Source organism: Macrotis lagotis, chromosome 7 (assembly GCF_037893015.1).
Source record: "Macrotis lagotis isolate mMagLag1 chromosome 7, bilby.v1.9.chrom.fasta, whole genome shotgun sequence".
In the NCBI taxonomy this organism is placed as follows: domain Eukaryota; kingdom Metazoa; phylum Chordata; class Mammalia; order Peramelemorphia; family Peramelidae; genus Macrotis; species Macrotis lagotis.
Genome location: NC_133664.1, coordinates 210,044,312 through 210,063,583, shown reverse-complemented (window position 1 = coordinate 210,063,583; position 19,272 = coordinate 210,044,312). Strand labels below are relative to the sequence as shown.

The window sequence follows — 19,272 nt, the reverse complement described above, 5'->3', positions numbered from 1 at the left end:
ATAGCTTTATATTATTTATATATAAATTTGTAAATAAATATTTATAAATGATTATTATCATATTATTATTCTCTGGTCTTTGCATGGTACTTTATACTTTATAGAGCTGCTGGGTGATACAGGAGGGATAGAATGCCAGGATTGGAGAGAGGAAGATTTATCATTCTGAATTCAAATATGACCTCAGTCACTTACCAGCTGTATTAACCAGGGCAAGTGACTTAAACCTGTTTGTCTCAATTGCCTTATCTGTAAAATGAGTCAGACAAGGAAATGGCAATGCATTTCAGTATCTTTGCCAAGAAAACCCCAAATGGGGTCACAAAGAATTGGACACAACCGAAAAATAACTGAATAACAACTTAAAGTTTAACAATGCATCATCTATGTTTTTCTTATCTCCTCTTACTATATCATAAATTCCTTGAAGCTAGAAACAGTATATATATATATATATATATATATATACACACACATACATAAAATGAATCTTTTTTTTATCTCCAGAGCCTAGGACAATGCTTTAAACCTAATTGTTATTTAGTAAATGTTTTTCAAACAAATACTGAATTAATGGATGTCTGTGACTGTGATTCCTAAATTTTTTTATTGTACATCTCTATTGGTAAAAAAAACAAGCAAAAAAATGGTTAAGTGACTTTCCCCAGGTCACACAGCTGCTAAATGTCTGGGGATAGATTTGAACTCTCAAATCAGGTCCTCCTAACTCCTGGTTTGGCACTCTATTCACCACCTAGCTGCCTCATTACATTATTACATAGTATATTATATTATATCATATCTGTTACATATTAATATATATGGCATATATATTATACTTGCTATTTTATATATGTAATATAAATATGTCATATTCATATTATATATATATAATTTATATATATTATATTATCTGAGCATTACAATCATTTTGAGAGGTAGATATTCTTATTATCATTCTCATTTTACCATTGAGGAAATTAAGGCAAACAGAGGTTAAGTGATTTGCTGTGGGTCACACACCTAGTTAAGTGTTTGAGGCCAGATTTGAACTCAGGAATTCCTGACTCCAAACTCAGCACTTAATCCACTGTGCCATAAAAACTGGAGTTTATTGAGGAGGGGACTGACATGGTCATACCTGTGCTGTAAGAAAATAATTTGGCAGCTACATAGAGAATAGAATAGAGTGGAGATAAATCCAAGGCAAGGTGAGCAACTTAAGGGCTACAACAGGTAGTCCAGGTGAAAGGAAATGAGCATTCTAGAGAGCCACAAAAATGTGTATACCCCTTGATCCAGCAATATCACTACTGGGTCTATTCCCTGAAGAGATTATGAAAAGAGTAAAAACATCACTTGTACAAAAATATTCATAGCAGCCCTGTTTGTAGTGGCAAAGAATTGAAAATTGAGTGAATGTCTAATTGGGGAATGGCTTAATAAACTGTGGTATATGTATGTGATGGAACACTATTGTTCTATTAGAAATCAGGAGGGATAGGAATTCAGGGAAGCCCGGAAGGATTTGCATGAACTGATGCTGAGTGAGATGAGCAGAACCAGATGAACAACACCCTAACAGCAACATGGAGGTGATGGTCAACCTTAATGAACTTGCTCATTCCATCAGTGCAACAATCAGGGACAATTTGGGGATATCTGCAGTGGAGAATACCATTTGTATCCAGGAAAAGAATTGTAGAGCTTGAACAAGGATCAAAGACTATTACCTTTATATAAAAAAAACCCCATTATCTTATTATGTACTTTTGCTATCTCATACTTTTTTTCCCTTAAGGATATGATTTCTCTCTCATCACATTCAACTTAGATCAATGTATGCCATGGAAACAATGTAAAGACTAACAAACTGCCTTCAGTGGGAAGTGGGGGGAGGGAAGTGAGATTAGGGGGGAAATTGTAAAATTCAAAATAAATAAATCTTAAAAAAGAAAAAAGAAAGGCAATGAGCATATGGACTAAGATGGTGACTAAATGTTTAGAGAGAAGTGGAGGTAAAAATGACAAGATTTGACAGCTAATTAGATAAGAGGGACAAGGTGAGTGAGAAGCTGTAGATGACATCAAGGTGTTGATCCTGGGTGCCTGGGAGGATGGTGATACCCTCAACAGTAAGACAGGAATAGGGAAATTTGGAAGAGATGAGTTTGGGAAGGGAAAATATTAAAACTGTGTGATCTGTCACAACCTATCCATAATTGCTCATTCGGTTCAATTCAATCTGTCCAATCCAAAATGAAAAGAGAAGGGCGGGGCTCTTTTCAGGAGCCATTGCCCAGTGTGCAGAGGCTGCCCTCCAAAGGGATGCCTGCCAAAGGCAAGAAGTAGTCTGGAAGATTTTAGGCACTAGCTAAAGCACCAAGAAATCCAAAGATAAACTACACTAAATGCATTTTTTCCAGTTCAGAGCCACATAAGGAGACAGCCAAAAGTCTGCAGGCTTTCAGGAAGTAAACCAGTCTGAAAAGTCTAGCCTGGGAATGAAGCACAGGGAAATCTTCTACAGCATCAAGCAAGAAGGAGCTAGTGATGAGAGCAGAGACACCTCAAACCTAAAAAGTTTGATGGCTCTGACTCCAGATTGGGGTATGTCATGTGAGGGTGGGAGCCTACAGGACTTAAGATTGATAGGGCAATGATCTACCTTCCTGACTTGAGTCACTGCTGAGGTTCTTGAAGAACACAGTGACCTGTACTGGGAAGAAATCATCAGGGCCTAAAAAAAAGGTCCTATCATTCCTCTCCAGACATGCCCAGAGCTTGGCCCTGATACAAAATCCCAATATAGAAAGATAAAAAACATCAATGCTAAAGAATATTATGGAGCCAGGGATGCCCAAGACATGACTCCAGAAGAAAACTACAGAGAAAAAATTACTACTAGCAGTCAGAAAGAAAGAGTTAAAGTCCCATGAACTATGTACCAAGAAACCAAAGTCAGAACCATATAATTACTGGTGTGTACCTCCATAAATGAAAGAAAAGTTTGGAATGCACTATTACTAAAGGCAAAAGATAAAGGTTTTTAAATCAAGAATAACTCATCCATCAAAACTGAATATAATCTTGCATGAAGAAAGTGGGACTTAAATAAGATTTCCAAGAATTCTTAATGAAAGGATTAAAACTGGACAGATATTTTAAAATTTAAAAAAAGAGTCAAGAGAAACTTAGGAAGGTAAATATATTTTAGAAATTGGAAGGGCTTATAAAATGAAAAGGTTTTTACATTCTAAGAGAAGGTAGAAAAACAAGGTTGTAATGTCTCCAAGCATCTTAGAAGTAGTATATAACACATAGGGCCCTTGGAGTGGTTTTGTCACAGTTTTATCCTCTTAGAAGAAAGAGAATGAACAGAGACAGTACTTATTATCTCATATAATCACACTTTAAATAGATAAGCAAACATGGAAGAAGAGATAAGGAATAGGACTACATCTGAATTATCAGATTAAAAATTGTTGACACTCATTCACAAAGAATTTGATATAGAAATAAATTAAACTCAACAACTGGGAATGGAGGGAGGCAATTAGAAAGAAGATAGATTCAGTGAAGAATTAGTTAGAATAAAAACAAACTATGTTCAGAGGATGTATCAGGAAAAAAGAGAAAAAAAGGAAGATGGGATCTGAACCATAGACCTGGACTAGGTCTAATGTTGCAACTAGTTGTATGACCTTGGTCAAACCTGCCATCTCTCTAAACCTTTTCCCTCAATTATAAAATGAGTTGACTGAACTAGATAATCTCAGATAATCTAGCTCTGAAATATTATGTTTCTGAGCAATGAGATTCAGAAATATTCACTTGAAGAGATAGAAGTGTCTGGGGAAATAATATTCCTAAATAAAGTGCTAAACACTTTACAATTATTATCTCATTTAGTTCTCAATCCGAGAGGTGGGTGCTATTATTAATCCCCATTGTACAGATGAGGAAACTAATCAAACAGACTCAAAAGTGTCTTGCCCAGGGAAGCCTGGAAAGATTTGCATGAACTGATGCTGAGTGAGATGAGCAAAACCAGAAAAACACTGTACACCCTAACAGCAACATGGGGGTGATGATAAACCTTGATAGATTTGCTCATTCCTTCAGTGCAAAGCAATCAGGGACAATTTTGGTCTATCTGCAATGGAGAATACCATCTATATCCAGAGAACAAATTATGGACTTTGAACAAATTACCATCAAATTAGAAAAAACTCACTATATTATTATGTAATTTTACTATCTCATACTTTATTTTTCTTCCTTAAGGATATGATTTCTCTCTCATCACATTCAACTGAGATCAATGTAATCATGGAACTAATGTAAAGACTAACAGAATGTCTTCTATGGGGGGTGGGGGGAGGGAAGCAGGAATGGGGGGAAAATTTGTAAAACTCAAAATAAATAAAATCTTTCTTTAAAAAAAAAAGTGCTTTGCCCAGTATTACGCAGTTAATATGTTTCTGAGGTCAAAGATGAACTTGAGTTTTCCTGATTTCAGTTCAGGGCTCAGAAGTACAGGGTTTCTCCTAAAGGTTCCCTGATTAGCTATTTATTTATTATACAGTTTTGTTTTGTTGGTTTTTTTTTACTAACCTAGCTGCTGTTGGGATCAGCTAAGCCTCTGGTCTTTTTGCTTGCTCCCTTCCTTTCGCCTAGGAAACAGCCTCGGCTTCAGTTAGACCAGTCTCCTCATTGTCCCTCTGTCCACATCATGCTCTTCTTATCCTTTTGTCTTGTTTCACATGCACTTTGCTCCTCACTTGCAATCTTTTTTTTAAATTTATTTATTTTTCCAACTACATTAAAGATAGTTTTCAACAATCATTTTTTTGGGTAAGGTTTTGAGTTTCCACAGTTTTCTCCTTCCCTCTCTTTCACCCCCTCTCCCCTAGACATAGTAATCTAATATAGATTATAGATGTATAACTATGTTAAACATTTCCATATTAATCATCTCACATATACTCTTGAAATATCCCCTACCCTCCACTTTCATTCTATCTTCCTAAAACCTATTAATCCTATAAAACTCAGTTCAATTCCTAGTACCAATCTGCAGACTTCCTTTCCTAGCTATTTCAGCTCCCTTAATATTCTCTTCTTTTTCTGATTTAGATTGGGAAGGTAATGATCAAACCTGCTGGCATAGCTTGCTGACGAGTTACTTCTGAGGTTCTTGAAGAACACAGTCATCAGTACTAGAAAGAAACCAGCAGAACCAATGAATGATAAAACAGATGAAGAACAAAAAAAAATGGTCTCACCATTCCTTCTAGACATGCAGAGCCTGACCATGGCCCAAAATCCCAATATAAAAAAGTTAGAAAATGAATGAAATAAAGAAAAAACACCGATACTAAAGAATATTATGGAGCCAGGGGTGCTCAAGACAGAACTCCAAAAGATAGCAACTCCACCACTACAAGTAAGACCTCAAACAAAAATTTGTCACAAGCTTCACTAGAATTTTTGAAATAAATAAATGTGTTTTTAAAATGATAGCTCTAAAGGAAAGAATGGAAAATGAAGTGAAAACTTGAAGAAAGAACTTATCTATGCTATTTATACACTTGTATAACTATTCAGACTGTAGGATTTTTGAGGGCAGCACCCATCTTCTCCTTCTTTGCATCTTTTACAGCATACAGCCTAATGAACTCAACGATATTTATTGAATAGGACACACTATATGCCATAGAGTCAGATTTGGAGTTAAGGGGGTGAGGAAGAACTCTTTAGCCACAATAATCACTTCTTTCTTTCCTCCTTATTTCTTCTGTGTCCTAGGTACTGTCCTAAGTACTGGGGATACAAAAAGAAGGAAAAGATAGTCCCTGTCCTCAAGAAGCTCCCAATCTAATGATTGACTTCTCAAAGTCTTGGACCTGTCAGCAGCAGCTGGTTCTTTGTTCTGTCCAGGACCAGGTAGATTGTGGGCTGCTGTCTCTCAGATCAATCAGAGAAAGGTATATATATATAGCCTGGAGATTTCAAAATTGGAATTATGTCACCTCAGAATGATAACACTCAAATAAATGTCCATTAACTGGGGAAAAGTATAGGAATGGGGGAGAAGAGAGCACATTGGCTCCTGGATTTTTATTGAGAAGATAGAGCGCTGGTCTGAAAGTTGAGACTTAGGCTCAACCATCTACCCCTGAGCAATAATTTGTTCTTTCAACAGGAAATTCCCTAGCATCAGATTAAATGATCTTTAAACTTCCTTCTAGGTGAAGTTGTCAATTAAAGGTTAGAAAAATTCAGTCAAGAATGGGAGTAACTCAACAAGGAAGAAGGAATGTGTGTAAAGAGCTTCTGAAGATGCATCTTGAAACCCCACCTCAACCTAGAGCATTTCTTTTCCTGGACTTTCCTAGAAATCCTGGAGGGCAAAAGATTCTAGGCCCAGGTGCAGATCAGGAGGTGAGGGAGAGGTGTCACTAGGTTCCCAAAACAGAAGAGCAGGTGAGCCAAGGATTGTTACAAGGAGATTTACAGCTGTTTCTCTCTTACCCCTTGCCAGCCCAGCTGTTCAGGACCAGCCTGGCTGTTGGCAGGGAGCCTCTCCATCTAAAATTAGCCTCCAGCTCTCCACCCAGGCAATTCCACTATACTGGCAGACAGGAGTCCTGTGGTGAAGTAATGACTGGGGAGCTGCTGCTTCAGAGCAATCTTGGTGCTGGAAGAAGACAGTATCAGCCACAGGGCACTGGAAACAGAGTAACAATTAAAATAATGGCAACAACAAATACCCCATCTTTGAATTATATTCATCCTAATGCAGGGATCCAAGAATTGTCAAAATTCCTATGCCAAAGAGAAAGTGGGAAGAAGAGAGGTCAGTTCTGCCTGTGTCAAGAGAGAAAATAAGAAAAAGGAAAGAGAGAAGAGAGAAAGGAAGGAGGGAAGAAGAGAGAGTAGGGGAGAGAGTGAGAGAAAGGGAGAGAGAGAAAAGGAGAGAGAAAGAGAGAGAGAGAGAGAGAGAGAGAGAGACAGAGAAGTGTGTGTGTGTGTGTGTGTGTGTGTGTGTGTGTGTTTTCCATCAGCTGGCCAGGTGACAATGAGGCAAAAAAGGGAATTCTGAAACTGCCTTACCTCTAAGAAAGTACGAGAGTTAAGAACAGGAGGGTCACTGGACTTCTAGGTCCATCTAAGGCATATGGGAAGTCAAGGAACTTAATTTCTTGGCATTTACTAGGTGACCCCCTTCTAATTCCTCAGAGCTGGAACCCTACAAATCTGACTCATCTCTTCCTAATTCTTGTCACCCAGACTTGGCCCCTGATAGTCTGGTCAGGAAGCCTATGGTGGGGACCTAGCCAAAGAGCACTGCCAGTGCCTTCCCACCCACTCTGCCAGACCAGGCACACAGTGTTTATGTGGTAGGTGCCTGGCAAAGAATCAAGGAGGAGGCAAGCCCAGTAGCCTCCTCCTTAAAGAGGAGAAGGGGAGTAAAGATCAGGAAGTCTGTGTGGTGGAAGATGATCTGCAGTCAGGATGTAAAGGAATGCTATTGCCCTAACTCTCTAGCCAGAGGCTCTAATGGGACACAAATCCCCTTCCCATTCTCTCTTCTCCTCTCCCTCGCAAGACATGGAACCATAGAATCTTAAAGCTGGAAAGAATTTCAGGTTATCTACTCCAGGGATTTCCAAATTTTTTTTACCTCCCCCCCACAAAATTGTTGCATGTTCCACTGAGAATTTTTCACAAAATAACATATGCCAATAATTTTCTTAACTCCTATTTTATTCAAATAAAAGTAAAGATTTATTATGATTTCTATAACAAATCAAATATATTCATCAATAAATATTTAATAAGTACTTACTAAAAATAATGTAGAATACAGATATACTGATAAAATCCTTTATAATTTCATATGTACAACATAAAAGTAATGTTAATGTGCTAGAAGGGCTTGTTTTGTGATGATATTGCTACTGCTAATTTTTTCAATCAGTAATCACCACTGTTAACATCAGAAAAGCCCATTTTACATAAATTAGATGTCATCAGATAGTATTTGTTTTCATAAAACAGACAATTCTTTATTTGCCCATCATCATAACATAGTAAGATTTTCAAGTTGTTCAAATGATGGTTACAGTATATTATCATGAGACAAGTCTAAAATACTCATTCAGAGAGAATAAGTCCAATGTTTCATAATTGCTCATGGAAATTGTCATATATATATATATATTCAGAAATATCTGGGTCTTTCAAAAGAAGAAAATTACTTCTGTAGAATGATTAAGTAACTAAAAATAGGTTTTTACTTTCTTCTATTTCACTAGCAGGCAGCTTTTTTAAAAACAGAAACATTTTATTTTATACATTTACAATATTTCATTTTTTCACATATTTAGTCATTTCATCTTTATGAATCAGAGTACAATTTTAAGGATCTCACATTAATTTAAAGTACTCAATTTTTTAAAAATGTATTATTTATGTATGTATGAATAAATGAATAAAAAGGTATTTAATAAGTGCTTACTATGTGACAAATTGGGATAACAAAACAAAAATGAAGACATCTCCTGCTCTCAAGGAGCTTTTTTTTTTTAGCTTGTTTTGCAAGGCAATGGGGTTAAGTGGCTTGCCCAAGGCCACACAACTAGGTAATTAAGTGTCTGAGGCTGGATTTGAACTCAGGTATTCCTGACTCCAGGGCTGGTGCTTTATCCACTGCACCACCTAGCTGCCTCAAGGAACTTTTAATAAAAGAAGATAACACAAATAGGAAAACTTAAGTTCCAATAAAGAGAGACAAAACATATATCCTAGGAAGAAGTACTTTGATTTAGAAAACTATTCAGTTGTTAAAAACATCCTTAAGATGGTACGGTGACTTTTTCAGAAATAATGACACTATTGATTTGATTTTGGTTTCAAAACTGAGAAATAGGGAGGGAGAAGAGGAAAGGAATTATTTATATGTTCAGGGCATGTCAACCATAGAAAACATGATCTAAAAGCAAAGAAAAGCATGACTGGGGTCCACCTGAAATAGTGAACCTGAAGAGACATTTGCTAGTCAGCCTAACAGGGTTCTTCTAGGGCTGAAACTTCTGAGATGAAAGAACTAAGTCCTTAGGACATGATTTCTAATCCACTAAATATGAAAATTTTGTTATGAAATTAATTTGTTCCAACTTTATTCACTGAAGCAAAATGGCAATTTCCTTATTTGATCCAAATGCATTTCAAAGTATTTTGGCACAAATAAGACGGTGTGATTTGCAATAGAGATCTTCCCTAGTCTCTACCACTTTATCAACATACAATTTGGAAGGAGTTCTGTTAATGGAGCTTTTAAATAAAGTTTATTATTCTTGTAACAACTTTTAAAACTACTTTTAGTTCCTCACTCAATTCTTTATGTAAGTGTTTTTCTATGTAATGTATCCAAGTTGCACAAGAGAAAACATTTTTAACTATCATGTATAATACTGAGCTTCATCTAGACAACTTAGTTGTCTGCAAAATTCTAATATTCCACCCATTTATATAACTTTTACTTTAAAAATTCATTAATTATATTGAAATTTTCTCTTGACATGACATTGCCATCAACAGGTTTGCAAAATAATAAATCTGATGTCAATTTATATTATTTAAATACTTTAATTTATTAAATTTTATTATATATTGTTTAAAAAATATTTAAATATACATATGTATAGCCCAGACATGGCAATACTCCAACTTTCTTCAGATTCTCCCTCTAAAAAGTGTCTTTGTCTATATATATATATTCTATCTGTCTGTCTGTCTCTGTCTTTCTGTTTCTCTCTGTCTCTCTCTGTCTCTTTCTTTCTCTCTCTCTGTCTCTCTCTGTCTCTGTGTGTCTCTGTGTGTCTCTCTATCTATCTATCTGAATCTGAAAGATCAGTAAATCTTTGGACTTCCTTCTTAGATTGTGGAGAAGAAAGTGTTGGTAGCTTTTTTCTGGGAATCCCTGGGTAAATTACATTAATGATAGAAAAGTCCAGATTTCCCACTCATTAACCCAAAAATTCTTATAGTGTACAAATCACTCACACACATTCTGTTCTTCATTCACTCCAATATTCTGCTTATGACATACTGTCTCAGAACTCTAAGTCAGACTGAATTCAGTAACTGCTTCTTCTAAAAGTCTAAGGCAGACCTATATTTCCCAGAATGAACAATCCAGGCACTACTTTTCTCCAAAGTCAACTCATGTCCCAGACAAATCAACTTAATTTAACAACTTATTTTCTCAGAAGTAGACATGTACGAGAGAAATGAACTGTCAACAATTGCCTCCTTAATAAATATAAAATCAAATGAGCATCTGATGTATCATTCACTTGCAATATGAAATTTCAGTATCATAGTTAATTGATCACAAAGGTTTTCAGATACATGGCAAATCTCACTATTTTATTTATAAATGGAATCACCTAAAGGTCCTTTGAATATAATGCAAAGAATCATTTGATTATTTGATTATTCAATATGACTCCCCTTACAGTCCAAGGGGTAATACCTTTCACAAGGGACTTCCTTCTCTAGACTCACTTGGACTGAATAAATTCCTTGAAGAGGCTAACTCAACATAGAGATCTTGTTTTTTCTCCCACTGTCTAAATCAATAACTTTCCATGTTCAAATCCAAGTAGAACTCAAGGTCCAAGTCTTCTAAACTGTATCTCTACCTCCCTTCTCATCTATTCCCAAAGGCAGCTGGACCTAGCATCCACCCACAGAAGGGATTTTTTTCTCAGAATGGTTACCATGTTCCCTTCTGAGGGAATTGTATGGCAATTCAATGAAGTACTCATTTATAAATAATTAACTTGACATCATTGCTGTATGTAGAAAGTGTCCCTCTTGAAACAATCTTTACAACTAATGATTCTAACAAAGGACTCATTTCTAAAATATACAGAGAACTGAGTCATATTTAAAAAAAAGCCATTCCTCAGTTGACAAATGGCCAAAGGCAATTTACAGATGAGGAGATCAAAGCAATCCATAGTCATATGAAAAATTGCTTTAAATCATTAATTATTAGAGAAATACAAATTAAAGCTTCTCTGAGGTACTACCTCACACCTCTCAGACTGGCCAATATGACCAGAAAAGATAATGATCATTGTTGGAAGGGTTGTGGGAAATCTGGGACACTATTACACTGTTGGTGAAGCTGTGAACTCATCCAACCTTTCTGGAGAGAAATTTGGAACTACACCCAAAGGGCAACAAAAATGTGCATACCCTTTGACCCAGCAATACCATTACTGGGTCTATACCCTGAAGAGATGATGAAAAAGGGTAAAAACATCACTTGTACAAAAATATTCATAGCAGCCCTGTTTGTGGTGGCAAAGAATTGGAAATCAAGTAAATGTCTTTCAATTGGGGAAATGGCTTAGCAAACTGTGATATAAATATATATATATATATATATATATACACACACACACACACACATATATATATATATGCCATGGAACACTATCGTTCTATTAGAAACCAGGAAGGACAGGAATTCAGGGAAGCCTGGAGGGATCTGCATGAACTGATGCTTAGTGAGATGAGCAGAACCAGAAAAACACTGTACACCCTAACAGCAACATGGGGGTGATGATCAACCTTGATTGACTTGCTCATTCCATCAGTGCAACAATCAGGGATAATTTTGGGCTGTCTGCAATGGAGAATACCATCTGTATCCAGATAAAGAACCATGGAATTTGAACCAAGTCCAAGGACTATTCCCTTTAATTTAGAAAAAAAACTGATATCTTATTGCCTGATCTTGTTATCTCTTATACTTTTTGTTTCTTCCTTAAAGATATGATTTCTCTCTCACCACACTCAACTTGGATCAATGTACAACATGGAAACAAAGACTGACAGATTGCTTTCTTTGGGGGGTGGGAGGAGGGAAGTAAGATTGGGGGAAAAAATTGTAAAACTCAAAATCAATAAAATCTTTAATAAAAAAATGTCCTTCTTGAGGACAGTTCTAGAGGCAAAACCAGGCTTAGTCTATAAATCCCTACTCCCTCCTCCATTGGAATCCAGAAGAGTGCATGCCTTTTTCCATAAAACCCCCTTCACATGCTTCTGAAATACTTGTTATTTAGATATACCAAAATAGCACCTATATAAATGTTCACTATTACTATTGTTGTTTAGTTGTTTTAGTCATGTACAACTGTTCATCACCCCATTTGATGATTTTCTTGACAAAGATACTGGAGTAGTTTGTCATTTCCTTCTACAGCTAATTTTACAGATGAGGAAACTGAAGGAAACAAGGTTGAGTAACTTGTCCAAGGTTATATAGCTAGTAAGTGTCTAAGGACAGATTTAAACTCCTGACCCAGCCTCCTATCCACTGCACTACATGGCTGCTATTATTTCCTAATATGAACTATATTTCCCTCATGAACCAGTCAAAAATGTTTAATCTCTATCTACCTCAGTTTCATCATCTGTAAAAATGAGGGTAATATTAGCATTTACCTGCCAGGGTCATTGAGAGAATATGAAATATTAGTAAAACCCTTTGCAAACTGTAAAGATTTATATGAATATTGTTATATTATATGTAATATTATATTATTATTAGATATTGCTACACTTAAGGAGATTTCTTCATCCAAAATCCAAAAAAGCTACATTTGCAGAAGTATGTTACCAGATTATTATTTTTTTTTAGAATTAAGACCTTCATTGGAAGAATGAGTACTCCCCCCAGATTAAATCATTAAACTTTAAGAACTGAAAATTGGGATATAAATGAAGAGATAATTGCATAATGGGAGTCAGAGAGTTAGAAGAACTGAATTTTAATCCTGTCATTTAGTACATATACACACACACACACACACACACACACACACACACACACACACATATATGACAATAGGCAAGTCACTATACTTTTCTTGGCCTCAGTTTTTCCATCTGTAAAATGAAAGATTGGCTCTGATTGCTTTAAAATTCTTTTCCTTGGACTAGAAGCAAGACCCTGAAACCAATATGGACAGCTGTCTAGTGCTTGATAAACCTCAAAATACAAACTATGACTATATTTGACAAAAACAGCTGGGAAAATTGGAAAGCAATTTGGTGAAAATTAGGTTTAAAGCATCACCTTTCAGTTTATACCACAATAAATCTAAGTATAAGGAGCCATGCTATAAAAATTACAAGAGAATAGAAAATCCTATCTTTTACAATTAGGGATGGGGGAAATTCCCAAACAGAGGAATGTGAGATAAAATACAATAATTAACTTTACGTAAAATTTTAAAACTTAGGATAAGTAAAATATATTCAATTAGAATCAGAAGATATGACTTAGGGAAAATTTATGACTGAAATAACTTAGAAGTAAGTCTAACATGCAAAATTTATAAAGAATTTATCCAAATATATGGGATTACCAAATTGGCCAATGTGACTAAAAAGGAAAATGATCAGTGTTGAAAAGATATGAGAAGGGGGCAGCTAGGTGGCACAGTGGATAAAGCACCAGCCCTGGAGTCAGGAATACCTGGGTTCAAATCCGGTCTTAGATACTTAATAATTACCTAGCTGTGTGGCCTTGGGCAAGCCACTTAACCCCATTTGCCTTGCAAAAACCTAAAAAAAAAAAAAAAGATATGAGAAAACTGGGACACTAATATATTTTTGGTTGATTTGTGAACTGATTCAACCATTCTGGAGAGCATTTTAGAACTATGACCAAGGGGTGGCTAGGCTTCACAGTCAGGAGTACCTGAGTTCAAATCCAGCCTCATATGCTTAATAATTACCTAGCTGTGTGGCCTTGGGCAAGCCACTTAACCCCATTGCCTTGCAAAAAAACCTAAAAAATAAAACCTAGAGCTATGCCCAAAAGGCAATAAAACTGTGCATACTCTTAGATCCAGCAATACCACTATTAGACCTGTGTCCCAAAGACAGTATATTAAAGGGGAAAAGACTCACATGTACAAAAATATAGTAGCTTTTTTGAAGTGTCAAAGAATTGAAAGTGAGGGGGCGGAGCCAAGATGGACAGGAAAAGATCCTCTTTTAGGTGCTCTCTCTCTGATATTTCAAAACTTAAAAAATAAGGATTCTAACTAAATTTTCAAGAGACAGAACCCACAGAGGGATCCAGTGAGACAGTTCTCCAGCCCAAGGTAATCTGGAAAATAGCAGAAAGGCTCCACTCCACAGGGTTGGAGGGGTGGTCCACCAGAGTGAAGGAACTTCAGCCTCCTGGAGGCAGCCCCAGGGTGCCTGGGAGCCACAGTTCATGGCAGTAGGGGCAGTTTCCTGACCCACACTCTGGGGAGCACCGGGAACAACCTGGAAGATGGGGGGAGGTGGCCTCTAGAGTGAGCACAGGAAGCCAGCCCTCAGGGTACTCAGCTAACCACAGCAGCCCAGATCCAGGAACCGGAAGCATGCAGAGCCAGCAAGCAGGAACCCTCAAGCTTGAGTGCTCAGCCTAGGTAAGGGAGAGGAGAGAGACTGCTGAGGTCTGTCCTCTGTCCCTGGAACAGGACTCTGGGGCTCTGACCACATTCAGATCCTGATTGCAGTCTAGGCCCCCCATAGAACAAGCAGGGCCCCCCCACCTTAGCCCCGTGGCAGAGGGGTGCACTTTTGGTCATTCACAGACCAGGAGGACAGAGCTTCACACGCTGAGATCCTTGTTGGGGGTGGGTCCCAATAATACTCAAAAGCTGAGGAAGCACCCCAAGACCAGGCACAGGCTGGGGAAATGAGTAGAGAAAAAAGAGGAACAACATTGAGAAATACATTATCTATGATCCCAAGAAGGATCAAAATACTCAATCTGAAGATGAGGAAGTACAAGCTCCTGCATCTAAAGACTACAAGAAAAACAGAAATTGGGCTCAGGCTATGACAGAGCTCAAAAAAGATTTTAAGAAAGCAAGTAAGGGAGATAGAAGAAAAATTGGGAAAAGAAATGAGAGATATGCACGAAAAACATGAAAAAGAAGTCAGCAGCTTAGTCAAGGAGATCCAAAAAAATGCTGAAGAAAATAACATATTAAAAACCAGCATAGGTCAAATGGATAAAATAGTTCAAAAAGGGGGTGGCTAGGTGGCACAATGGATAGAGCACCAGCCCTGGAATCAGGAGTACCTGATTTCAATTCCAGCCTCAGACACTTTTTAATTACCTTGCTGTGTGGCCATGGGCAAGCCACTTAACCCCATTTGCCTTGCAAAAACTTAAAAAAAAAAAATAGTTCAAAAAGTTATTGAGGAGAAGAATGCTTTAAAAAGCAGAATTGGCCAGATGGAAAAAGAAATAAGAAAGCTCTCTGAGGAAAACAAATCTTTCAGATGTAGAATGGAACTGAGGGAAGCTACTGACTTTATGAGAAATCAAGATACAATACTTCAAAACCAAAAGAATGAAAAATTAGAAGAAAATGTGAAACATCTCATTGCAAAAACAAATGATCTGGAAAACAGATTTAGGAAAGATAATTTAAAAATTATTGGGATACCTGAAAGTCATGATCAGGAAGAGCCTTGACATCATTTTCAAAGAATTCCTACAGTAAAATTGCCCAGATATCCTAGAAGCAGAGGGCAAAATAGAAATGGAGAGAATCCACTGATCTCCCCAGAAACAGATCCAAAAAAAATCCCCCAGGAATATTATAGCCAAGTTCCAGAACTCCCAAGTCAAAGAGAAAATATTACAAGTAGCTAGAAGGGCACAATTCAAATATCATGGAGCTGTAATCAAGATCACACAGGACTTAGCAGCAACTACATTAAAGGCTCGTAGGGCTTGGAATATAACATACTGGAAGGCAAAAGAGCTTAGGATGCAATCGAGAATCAACTACCCAGCAAAACTGAACATCCTCTTTCAGGGAAAAAGATGGATTTTCAATGAACCAGGGAAATTTCAAATGTCCCTGTTGAAATGGCCAGAGCTGAACAGAAAGTTTGATCTTCAAATACAGGACTCAGGTGAAGCATAGAAGAGTGGAGGAGAACGGTAAAATATAAAGGACTTAATGATGATGAACTACATGTATTCCTGCATAGAAAAATGATACTGATAATAATCATAAGAAACTTCTCATTTAATAGAGCAGGTAGAAGGAGCTTATATAGATGAAACATAGGAGAAAGTTGAATTTGAAGATATAATATATTGTAAAAATGGAGTCAATGGCTAAAAGGGAATTGTAATGGGAATAAGAGAAAGGAGAGGTGTAATAGGCTAAGATATTTCATATATTAAGATTTTTTTTTATTACAATGAGCTATTGCAATGATATGGAAGGGGAGAAGGCAAGGGGGAATGAGGGAACCTTAGCTCTCATCAGAGGTGGCTATGAGAGGAAACAGCATATATACTCAATGGGGTACAGACATCCAGAGTAAGAAAGAGAGAAGGGGGACGGGGGGAGGGGGGGATGTGAGTGATGGAGGAGAGAGTAGACCATAGGGGAGAGTGGTCAGATATAACACATTTTCTTTTACTTCTTACAAGGGGCTGGGATTGAATGGTCTGTCTGGGACCACAGGGCCGGGTGGTTGCTGGGCCTAAGGGGTGGCATGTGGGCTCAGGACCTCTTGACCCCAGGGCCGGTGATCTGTCTGTTGTGGCACTCAGCTACCCTACAGCACATTTAAGAGAGACAGAGTGAAAGGATAGAGAAATTATAGTATATGGTAGTGTTGAAGTATGAATGGAGGAAGTTGAGGTCAGCAATGGCAACAATGGAAAAATATGAAAGCTTTTTTGATGGACTTATCATAAAGAATGTGATCTACCAGCAACAGAGCTGGAGGTGTTGGAACACAGACTGAAGCACATTATTATTATTATTATTATCATCATCATCATCATCATCATCATCATCATCATCATCATCATCATCATCATCATTATTTTGGGGGGGTTGCAGGACAAATGGGGTTGGGTGGCTTGCCCAGGGCCACACAGCTGGGTAATTGTTGGGTGTCTGAGGTTGGATTTGGACCCAGGTGCTCCTGGCCCCAGGGCCAATACTCTGTCTGCTGCGCCACCTGGCCACCTCTACTATTATTATTGTTATTATTTTATTTTATTTTGTTTTGGGGGGAGTTTTGTGGGGCAATGGAAGTTGGGGTGGCTTGCCCAGGGTCACACAGCTGGGTAATTGTTGGGTATCCAGGGCCAGATTTGGGCTTGGGTGCGCCTGGCTCCAGGGCCAGTGCTCTGTCCACTGCGCCACCTGGCTGCTCCAATTATTATTATTATTATTATTATTATTATTATTATCATTATCATTATTATTATTATTTTAAGTTTAATTTTTTTCTCTTTCCTTTACTTTATTCCTCATGAGAGTCTATATTTTGGGGGGTGGAGGGAGTATTATGTTTACTCTTAAACAAGAATATTTAGTAATGTATAAAAAAAATCATTTGTACAAAAATAAAAATAAATAAATTTAAAAAAAATTGAAAGTTAGGAGGATGCCATTAATTGGGGAAAGGCTGAACAAATTGCAGTATATGAATGTGATGGAATACTGTTGGTCTGTAAGAAATCATGAGTGGAAGGACTTCAGAAAAACCTGGAGACCTGCATGAACTGATGCTGAATGAAGTAAGCAAAAACATAAGTATATTGTACACATTAACAGCAACAAAGTGTGATGAATAGCTGTGATACTTAGCTCTTCTCAGCAGTACAATGATCAAAGACAATTCTAGAGGACTTGTGATGTAATATAACTATATCCAGAGAAACAACTATGGTATCTGAATGCAGACACTATTTTCAATTTTTTAAATTTGATTTCTGTGTAATTTTTTTTCTCCTCTCATGGTTTTTTCTCCTTTTTGTTCTGATAATCTTTCACAATATGCCTAATATGGATCAAATATGTTTAATATAGTTCTACATATATAAGCTACATCAGATTACTTGCTATCAAGAGGAGGGGAAGGATAGATAGAAAAATGTGGAACTCATAATCTTTTAAAAAATGAATGTTGAAAACTGTCTTTGTATGTAATTGGGCAAAAATTTTTTAAATAAAAAAACATTTAAAAACCTAAATATATGAGATTAAGAACCATCTTCAAAAAGAAAAAGGGCCATAGATATGAATGAACAATTTCCAAAAGGAAGATAAACCTCCCAGAAAGTTCTGATGATTGGTAAAAATCTAAAGTTACTTTTAGTGTTAAATCCTATTATCTGATGATGAAGTTTCCTAGGGGTTTACTGCAGCATTCCTGTCTCTCTAAAGCAACAGTCAGTGATTCTACTGTTTCCTCCTTTCCCTAGATTCCATTAAATATTTGGCTCCCAACAACAAAAGGATACATGTCATGAGGATAGACTAAGGGCCAACCTCCCCTTCTGGAATCCAGAAAATAAGGTTTTGGGTAATGATACTGATCATAAGCATTCACTGTCACACATTGACTCAGCAATAAATGGGGGGCAAGTGGGGGGTAGAATTATCAATCTAGAATGGAAGGGGCAAAAATATAAGTATACTTTCCCACAAGGTAAATGGAAAATTCAATGTCTGTGGCTCCAGGGAAGTAGATAAAACAAGGTAAGATTGCTTAATCAGTAGGAGTGCCATCCTGGGAATATAGCAATGAACTGTGTTCTACATCTTTCTTGAATTCCTACAGGTCTCACTATTTCTATACCGCTTATTTGGGACTTTACTACCAACAAAATTCTACTTAGCAAGAGCCTTAAAGAATCCTATGAAGTTCAGTATGGTAATTATTATCCCCATTTTACAGTTGAAGAAACTGAGGTTCAGACTTGCTTAAGATCCTACCTCCAGCTAGAGTCAGAGAATTTACAAGCCCAGGTCTTCCTAATTCTGAGTTTGGCACTCAGTCCTTCATGTCATTCAGCTTCCAATTTAACCATTCAGAATTCAATATTTGAACTCCAGGGAGAGGGGTGGTACAATGGAAAGAAAACTAGATGATGCTAGAAGATACATTCAATTTCTGGCTCTGAAACTTAGGACTTGTATAATATTGGTCTAGTCACTTCTTTCTGGGCCTGCTTCTTCTAAAGAAATACAAAGTTTAGGGGAGGCTAGGTGGTGCAGTGGATACAGCACCGGCCCTGGAGTCAGGAGTACTGAGTTCAAATCCAGCCTCAGACATTTAATAATTACCTAGCTGTGTGGCCTTGGGCAAGCCACTTAACCCCATTTGCCTTCCAAAAAAAAAACCTAA

At 37.2% G+C, this 19,272-nt stretch overlaps 1 protein-coding gene and 1 long non-coding RNA gene across 5 annotated transcripts in view; one reads left to right on the top strand and one right to left on the bottom strand.

Moving 5' to 3' along the window:
* Positions 1 to 6,773, top strand: part of LOC141493981 (uncharacterized) — a 49,596-nt gene extending 42,823 nt beyond the window's left edge. For 2 of the 4 annotated variants that reach the window (XR_012470371.1, XR_012470368.1), the window contains exons 8-9: positions 5,140 to 5,449; positions 6,255 to 6,773. This is a non-coding gene — a long non-coding RNA (uncharacterized LOC141493981). Of the gene's footprint in view, positions 1 to 5,139; positions 5,450 to 5,811; positions 5,991 to 6,254 lie in introns of all 4 variants that reach the window. The other 2 variants (XR_012470369.1, XR_012470370.1) reach the window with 2 other exon arrangements.
* Positions 1 to 19,272, bottom strand: part of B4GALNT3 (beta-1,4-N-acetyl-galactosaminyltransferase 3) — a 162,043-nt gene that overhangs the window by 119,857 nt on the left and 22,914 nt on the right. The window lies entirely within an intron of this gene.